The sequence below is a fragment of the Arachis ipaensis genome, chromosome B8 (genome assembly GCF_059453495.1).
Source record: "Arachis ipaensis isolate K30076 ecotype BB chromosome B8, ASM5945349v1, whole genome shotgun sequence".
Classification (NCBI taxonomy): domain Eukaryota; kingdom Viridiplantae; phylum Streptophyta; class Magnoliopsida; order Fabales; family Fabaceae; genus Arachis; species Arachis ipaensis.
The window spans coordinates 125,758,001-125,767,229 of NC_142443.1; the positions used below are offsets into that span (position 1 = coordinate 125,758,001).

Here is a 9,229-nt window from a genome sequence, read left to right on the forward strand (position 1 = left end):
GAAAAAATCTCGTTGTGCAATCTAATACGGACCACAAACTCTTTAAAGAACTGTACCTTGTGATGGCATAATGAATAGTCAACAGCTGAATTATCAAATTTTGTCAAAAGCGTAAAGGTCGATGAAAGATATGTTGAAAACAGTAGCATGACTAAAATTCAATTTATAATGTATTAAATAATTTGTTATTATTATTATATATATTATTTAAATAATAGATTAATAAAATAAGCTTTTTTATTAAATTTATAAATTTATTATATATTATAAATAAAAATTATAATATTAACAAGTTTTTTTTATAATTTAGTCTAAATAATTATTTTGACTATAAAATTATTAACAAAGGCATTAATAATCCACACACAAATATATATATTCTTTACTGAATGAGAATTCATAATAGTGAATAATAATATTGTATATTTGTTAATAGAATATTTTTAAAATAAATATAATATTAGAGATTTTCTTTTACTATTTATCAGCATTCTAATGAACTAAGTGTTTATTATTATTATTATTATTATTATTATTATTATTATTATTATTATTATTATTTTAAAATAAAAAGCTCAACACAACAAGGTGGAGCATCAACGTCTCAAAAAAAAGTATTAAACAGATAAAATAAACTAATTTCTACTCATCTTCGACTTAATGTCTTATGGATGCTAGTTGAATGAATGTGAAGTATCATTTAAATATTTGTGAAATTAATGATTAGTTGAAAATATATTTATTAACTCTCAATAATAAATTCGAGCTATACAATTATTATGATTGAAGTAAAGCTTTGACCAAAGAGATTGAAGGAATAAAGAAATTAACAAGCTAACTGTTTGAAAAGCTTTTTATAACACCCTACCACATAAAGTTTTACACCTAGGATGTAAAACAGATGTGGCAAGGCGCTACGACTTCTAAAATAAAATACATACATATAATAGCAGAAAGAATATAATAAATTAGGAGTCTTGAAAAATGGGTGAAACAAAATCGCAAAATAAAAAGCGCAACGCTTCGGAAACGGAATAACTTGCATGTGAAGAAACTTAAAGATCATAGTTATGAATAAGTGAAAGAGTGAGTAGAGAGTCAAGAATACAGCATAACTAGCTCCTGACTCAGCCTGCGAAGTCAAGGCTGGCCGGAGAATATTTACATACATATACAAGTATCCCAAAATACACAAAATATAGAAATAAGACCCTAACTCTCCTTTAACCTCTATGAGGGACAAAATAATCAAGTTTCTTGGAGAGAAAGCTAAATACATATATACATAAGCTACATAACAAAATAACCCAGAAATCGCTCTGCTTCAGGAATCCAGACGCTTAGCGGGGTACCTTTCGACTTGCATCTGAAAATAACAACGCAGTATGGGGTGAGAACCAGAGGTTCTCAGCATGGTAAAGGTGCCACGCACATAATATAGAAGGTCCTGGGAATGCCAGAGGTAATCCTAGAACGCCGACACTCAGATTTTAAAGCTTAAGTTATTAACCAGCAACAAAAAAAAAAGTGGTCTTCTAAGAATATCTAAGCCTAGCTTAAATCTGACCCTAATACTAAGTCTTTTCCACCATTTCCTCCATCCCTCCATCTCCGATTAGTTTACACAGACAAATAAGCAAACAAGGCAAACACAAGTAACTTACAAGTAATACAGATAACAAGTACAACAAATAGCATGTTATAATCACGTAGGCATTCCCAAATAGTTCACAAATAAGCAAACAAACATTGTGCACATGATGCATGCCTGTCCTATGGCTGTTGATATCAACTGTCGGTTACGTAGCCATCCCGACATGTTCTCAAGTTCAAGAATACACCATAGGGAGAATTCCCAAGCTGACATAGGGAAGAGAACGCCCCCAAACTCAATAATATCCATGGGACGAGTCCCAAACTGACATGGGGAGAAGAGACAACACCCCAAGCTGACATGGGGAAAACAATACCCCAAGCTCAAAATATTCAATCATTTCTCATAATCATCGCTTTCATTCTCGATACTAATTCATATCTCATCTCATCGTTCTCACTTTTACTTAATCCATTGATCATACATTTTAATATTCTTGATTAATTAACATCATCAATTCTCAATTTCTTACATTATTCTCTTACTTGCCTCATACATTTCATAATGTAGAAAATCAATCATTCAAGCCTTAACATCATAATTCGTTCATATATACACCTCCTTCTTATATAATTCATCATTTTTAACCTTTACTTCATTCCCAAGTTATCTCTATTTCCTAGCTTCAACTAATTACTAGGTTTACTAGTAAGATCTAAGGTTAAAAAGATAAAAATAGAGGCTTAGAGGTTCGAAACCATGTTTGAGTCATAAAAATATAAGTGATGAAAAAATAGAGTGTGTGCGGACGCACACAATTGTGCGTGCGCACAATTTGTGAAAAGCAGAGCGTGTGCGTGTGCACGAGTGCATGCTTGCGCACACCAACCAGGAACTACTTGGTGTGCGTGCGCCTCACCTATGCGAGCGCCACCAGCAGAAAATATTTCCTGGTGCATGCGTGCGCACAATGGCGTGCGTACGCACATTTTCTGTAAAACACCAGGTGTGCGTGCACACAAAGGCGTGCGTATGCACAAGTGAAGTTATTGCTACTGTTGGGTGCGTGCGCAAATCAGTGTGCGTAGGCACACACCAGAAATTCTGATTATTTTGCTGTTCTTTAAAAATTTTCAGTTTTTGCACCAGATTTTTGGTGTCCATAACTTCCTCTACAGGATTCATTTTTCCGCAAAATTTATATTGTTCTCAAGCTTATAAAACCCTCTTTGATTTCAAACAAATCTCATCTTCATCCAAATTTTGAGGTTCGAGTTATGGACTGCCAAAGTTCATAAAAATCAAGTTTTTGTTCTAAACCTCAAACCTCCATTTTCTTCAACATTAGGTTCAATATCCATTTCCTATACATATATTCATCACAATACCTATCATAGTATGTCCATACAACTTTACACCCCACTTGCCAATTCAAAACCCATCAAACATCAAATTTTTACCAAATTCATACCTTAGTTCTTTTACCTCTATCAACATAACCATCACATTTTTCCATACATACATTTACAATCAATTTCATCAACTTGCCAACAATATTCACACACCAAGGATTATAGTTACCAACACAATATACTTATATCATCAATCAACGCAATTAATGCTAAGCCTCCAATTTACATGATCATTCCAACTTATCCTATAGTTCTCTAGCCTAAGTATTCACACAACATTATATATTAAATACGCGAAACCTAAACCATACCTTGGCCGATTTCTGCATTTGGTCCAAGGAAACACTTAAGCCATACACAGCTCCAAGGTCCAAAATCACCAAAGCATCAAGACTAATCCTCTACCAAGCCTTTCAATGCCCAAAATCAAACTCCAATATATGTACACACACCTAATTTTACATACCCACATTTAAAATTCAATTCTCACACACTAATTTAATGAATTAAAATAGGGTTAATAATCCTCACCGTACTCACAGATTCGGTGAGTCAAGTTCAACGAATTCCGCAAACTAATTCGAACCTAGAAAACCAAAATTGACAAATTTCTCAAGTTAGACACTCTTAATTTTCAAAAATTAGGGATAGAAGAACTGGAATCATAGAGAGACTTACCTAAGAAATTGTTCCAATGGAATCGTAGGGCTCAACGGGGTGAATGCGTGGCCGCAAACGGTTCGTCAATCGGAGCTCTAGATCAAAAGTTATTGAGAAATGAAATTTGAGTGAGGGTTAGGTTTTGCTTTTGTTCTTCTCCCTCCTTGAAATGTTTCTCAGCGTAAATGATGAAGAAGAAGGGAAATAAGAAGCTGTGTCTTCTTTAATGGGTTGGGTTTGGTTGGGCCTTGGGCTCATTTTGGGACCGGTTCAACCAGTTCGGCCCGTCCGGCTCAATTTTGGGCCAAATTTTTTAAAATTGGTGTCAACATTCTCATTTTGAAGAGCTTTATCCTATTTTAATATTAGATTTATATTTTTAATTTCCTTTATTAAAATTTAATTTATTGACTAATTATTCGCTAATTTAGCGGAGTTTACACTTTTCTCCATTGTGCTCTGGACTAAGTTTAACACTTTCAACAAAAAGGAAGCATAAGTAATACCCAAACCAGGAAACTAGTCACACAATGAAATAGGATGAGTTTTAAAAAGATCATTAATGTTTCTATGCATATAAATACAAGACCTTAATAAATCTCTAAAAGACAAGAAGTTGTAAAGAGTTTTCATATAAGATTTTTAATTCATATTTTAGTTTATATTATGTTCTTACATATTTGAGATGGTTCATACACATTAGATAACATTTTTGAATGAGACTTCAGAAGTTATAAAAGATTTTTATACTCATTCCTTCAAAATTTATTATAATTAATTCAGTAATAATTTTTAGTTTTGAGAAACACTATAAGAAAGTACCAAAATAGCGACTGAAAAAATTGGTTGCTAATAGCGACTGATTTAGCGACTGATACAGAATTTTCAGGACCAAATCAATATTGCTCACTAAATCGGTCGCTAAATTACATTCAGCGACCGATTTTAGCGACCAATAAATTCGGTCGCTAATTGCAACTGAATTAGCGACCGATAAGTTTTAAATACAACTAAAATAAAATCGGTCACTAAAATCGATCACTATTTTTTTATTTAGTGATCGATTTAGCAACCAAAACAGAAATAATGTCTTTGGAACTGTTGGTCAAAAAAGCGGTCACTATTTTTATTTTAGCGACCGATTTTGCATCTGATAGTGAAATAGGGTGGACAACTGTTTGGTCGCTAATTCAATCGCTAAATTGGTTGCTAATTGTTAATTTAGCGACTGATTTTAGTGACTAACATAATCTATCATTAATAGCCACCAAATTAATGACCGACTAGTTTTATACAACTAGAATATAAACCGTCGCCATTTTTTAATTTAGCGACCGAATTAGCAACCAAAACAAAAGAAGGAATGTGATTGGAACTCTTGGTCAAAAAATCGGTGCTATTTTTTAATTTAGCGACCGATTTTGCAACCGATTTATAGGTAAATAGAATAACGTGGTTGGTTACTAATTCAGTCGCTAAAGTTATGGTCATCAAATAGGTTGCTAATTTTAAATTAGCGACCGATTTTATAAATTAATCAGTCACAAAAGCAGTTGTTAAGTAAAAAAAAAAGATGTTATCTAAATTACCCTCACCAATCCTAAGTCGCCCACACCATTCTCATCTCCTCTAATCTTCTGCGCGCGTTGTCGTCTTTTTCACCGCCGTCTTCTACGCGCGTCTCGCCGCCGTCTCCTGAGGTCCTGTCGGCGTCGTCTTCTCCAGTATCAGCGCCATCTCCTGAGGTCTCCTCACCGTCTTCTTCCTCCTACAGAAACCGCCCCCTCACCTCCCACCTCCTCCACTCGCTCCGGCCAGGTTCACACATTCATCCACTATTCTCTCTCTCTCTCTCTCTCTCTCTCTCTCTCTCTCTGACTTTTCGAATTCTTTTTCTAATTATCGCTTTTTGTCATTTACATTGAGGCCAGCTCACAGAGGAAGAAGCTTAGGCTCTTTCAAAGAGGTAAATAAAAATGCTCTTTCACTCAAATCAGATCTGTTTTCAGGTTTTTTTTTGTTCTCTATTTTTGATTTTTTCGTTCTATGATCTGATTTCTTCATTTTGATGGCTTTCAACGATTACTTCCTAAATCATGGCTTGACCGATGATAGCTGCAGTTTCAGTAATACAGCTGCTATTACTTCTTTGAACCCTAGTTAGTAAATAAAACCCCTCATTTATTTTTTTCTCCTATTTTTATCTTACTCTTTTGGATCAGAACTTCATGCAAGGTAGATTGGGTTCTATTCGTTATAGATTCGTTCGTGTGAATTCAGCTTATTTTGTTTTTAATTTGCTTAGAGTAAGATAAGATTAAATTAAATTAATGTCGAAATCTAAGGGAAAAAAGTAGGCGTGGGCATGGTTTGGATTTTTATAAATCCAAACTGGATCCACTTCAGAACCAGTTTTATGGTTCATGAAACCAATCCAGAACTGGATTGAAGAGAGAAACCGGTTTGAAAAAATAAAAATCGGTTTTAAATCGGTTTTAGAATTTAAATCCGGTTTTTTTTTATAAAATCCAGTTTTAAAACCAGTTTCTTCAACCAAAAATCCAATTTTAAAACTAGTTTTTAAAAATCTAATTTTCAAACCAGATATTTAAAAAAAAATCCACTTTTAAAACCAGTTTTTAGAAATTCAATTTTCAAACCATAATTTTTTTAAAAGTAAAATTAATACTAAAGTCATTTTAAAGTGTATAGGTTCATTACAACTAGAATTTGGTTCTTTATAAATCTAATGACAATAGCTAATCTATATAACATTTAATCATTCTCAAACTATCAAAAGGATACCACCAAAAAATTTCTCTAAAACAACAACCACAAAGTATCAAAAGATGCCAAGTTGCCAACAAAATCATCAAACAACCACAACCTTTGAGGAAAATATATCTGCAAATAACAAAATATACCTTTGTCATTTTAAAACAAATCTTCGAATGAAAGTATTAAACCAAATGAGAATATTAAGCATACCGAGTCATCATCACGATTATCAATTGATGCCGCCATAGAACAAGCACCATCATTAGAGGAAAATATATCTGCCAAGGGAATCAAATTAATTATCAAGTCTATATTCAACAACTTTTAAGTGGTAACTAATATCTAAATTATAAAATAGAAAGATGACAAAAACAAAAATAAAATAAAATGAGAAGAAATATGAAAAAAATTCTATATCTTGATCAACTTGTTGAAGAACTTCACCATCATCATCTAAAGCAGAGAAAAGATCTTCCTTAAGCCAATCTCCTGTGCAGACTAAAGCCTCTACCATTCTAGGTATTAAGGAACTGCGGTATGGATCGAGGACTCTTCCTCCATTACTAAATGCAGACTCTGAAGCTACCGTAGAAACAGGTATAGCCAATACCTTACGGGCCATATTTCCAAGAATTGGAAATCGGGTTGAGTTAACCTTCCACCAGTTTAGTATATCGAATTTATGGGAATATGGCTCGCATTCTTCTTGTAAATATCTATCAAGTTTAGATCTTGTATTTGTGCTACGACCGGTTGCTTGTAGAAAAAAGTCCATGCCATGAAGTTCGGTATTAATGTTGTTGGCTTGAACATTTTGCGTATCAGCTTCACTTGCTTCCTCAGAACTTGGTATTGCTGATAAAGTAACTTTATGCACTTGGACAACTTTGACTTCAATTCGCCTCCTTTTTCTTCTCCAAATAAGTAATCCAAGAAATAATTGACATACTCAATCTTTTGCATTGGATTAAGTACGATAGCAATCAATAATAACATATTCACCGAATCAGGATTGCCCCAATACTTCTCATACTTAACCCTCATCCTTTTTGCCATTGACATAGTACTAAAATCAACAGAATCACAAGAATGACGAATAAATCGTCCAATTGCAAATACTTCCTTCATAGACATATCACTGGTAACATATAAGGTACCAGAAACACGTATAGTGGCATCACTGAACACTCGCAAAAATGGTACAATGGACTCAACATACTCCCAGTCTGAATCAGAAGGAACACCTCTCCCTTTTCCTCAATTCATCTCTCCTATATAGGTATTATCTTTTAAAGCAAGCAACTCAAATGCTTTGTGATGCTTCAAAACTATCTCTAACATTTGATAGGTAGAGTTCCACCTAGTCTCAACATCCATACAAGGCAAGCCTTTATATTGAATTTTTTCTAGTTCAATACACTTTTGAAACCTACTAGCTCTAGATGGGGAAGATCTAACATATTTTACTGCACTATAAATTCTCAAGACTGATTCATCAATCTCTTTCAACCCTTCTTTTACAATTAAGTTTATAATATGTGCACAACACCTAATATGAATAAATTCACCATTCAAAATAATGCTATTCCAAGAACTCAATCGCTGCTTCAGATATTTAATTGCAACATCATTAGACGAGGCATTATCAACTATCACACTAAATACCTGATTCAAATTCCAATTATTTAAACAAGATTCAATTGTTGCTCCTATAAACTCTCCTGAATGACTTGTCACTTGACAAAAATCAAGTATTTTTTTATGTAATTTCCAATCCAAATTAACAAAGTGTGCTGTCAAACTAATATAAGTAAAATTTTAAATTGAAGTCCAAGTGTCAGTGGTTAGACATACTCTACCACAATTTGCTGAGAGAAAATCTTGCAACTTCATTTTCTCTTCAGCATAAAGAGCTCCAATGTCACGTGTTAATGTAGTTCGTGAAGTAACTTTGAATCTTGCTTGTAGGGCATGAACAAATCTTCGGAATTTTGGACTTTCAACAAAGCGAAATGGTAGCTCTTCCCCAATAAACATTTCCACAAGTGCCCTTCGAGCCTCCTCTTGGTCAAATTTGGAAGCACTGGGTGAATTTAAAATACCACGCTCATCTATAGTTAGTGTGGTCGATGTTTTTCTTCTTTTGTTCGAATCATTATTAGGATTTTGCTTGCATCTTCTCAAATGACCACCCATTGAGCTGGTTCCATTCCCATATTGTATTAAGCTTCCACAATATTTGTATTTAACCTTCTTCTCGGTAGCATTCTCTACATCAAAATGATCCCAAACAGCTGACCGATTCTTACGAATACCTGACGGTGGAGAAGATGATTGAGTGCTAGCGGACATCTCTGCTGCTTCAATATTACTGTTTTCAGTCATCTTGCTCTGCATATAAAGCAAGGTGTACATAACTCAAAATTTGGTGCCAAACATGCTAAAATTAACACAAACTAATCCAAAGAAACAACATCCAATAAAACTTTAGCATGATTCATAAACTAATCTATGTTTATATATCTCGCAAAGAAAACACGACCCAAAGATTGTGAAATTAAAACTTCATATTAAGAATGATTTTAGCATGATTCATAAACTAACATAGCCCAAAGAGAGACAAACAACTGATTTACCAGCTTAGTATCTTGCATTTTATGAAAATAATATGATATTTGCAAAGAGATATATGAACATGGATTATGAGGCTATTTCACATAAACTTAAACAGTCTAAGCAAAAACAGTACCCATTTCTTAGAAAGTTACTAACATGAACCCATGTT

The 9,229-nt window shown here is 33.6% G+C and overlaps 2 pseudogenes; both read right to left on the minus strand.

Annotated features, from left to right (window-relative positions):
- Window positions 1–6,486: 6,486 nt before the first annotated feature.
- On the minus strand, window positions 6,487–7,785 carry LOC148549766 (zinc finger BED domain-containing protein RICESLEEPER 2-like; annotated as a pseudogene).
- A 154-nt stretch (window positions 7,786–7,939) lies between these two features.
- On the minus strand, window positions 7,940–8,829 carry LOC148549767 (zinc finger BED domain-containing protein RICESLEEPER 2-like; annotated as a pseudogene).
- Between the last annotated feature and the right edge of the window lie 400 nt (window positions 8,830–9,229).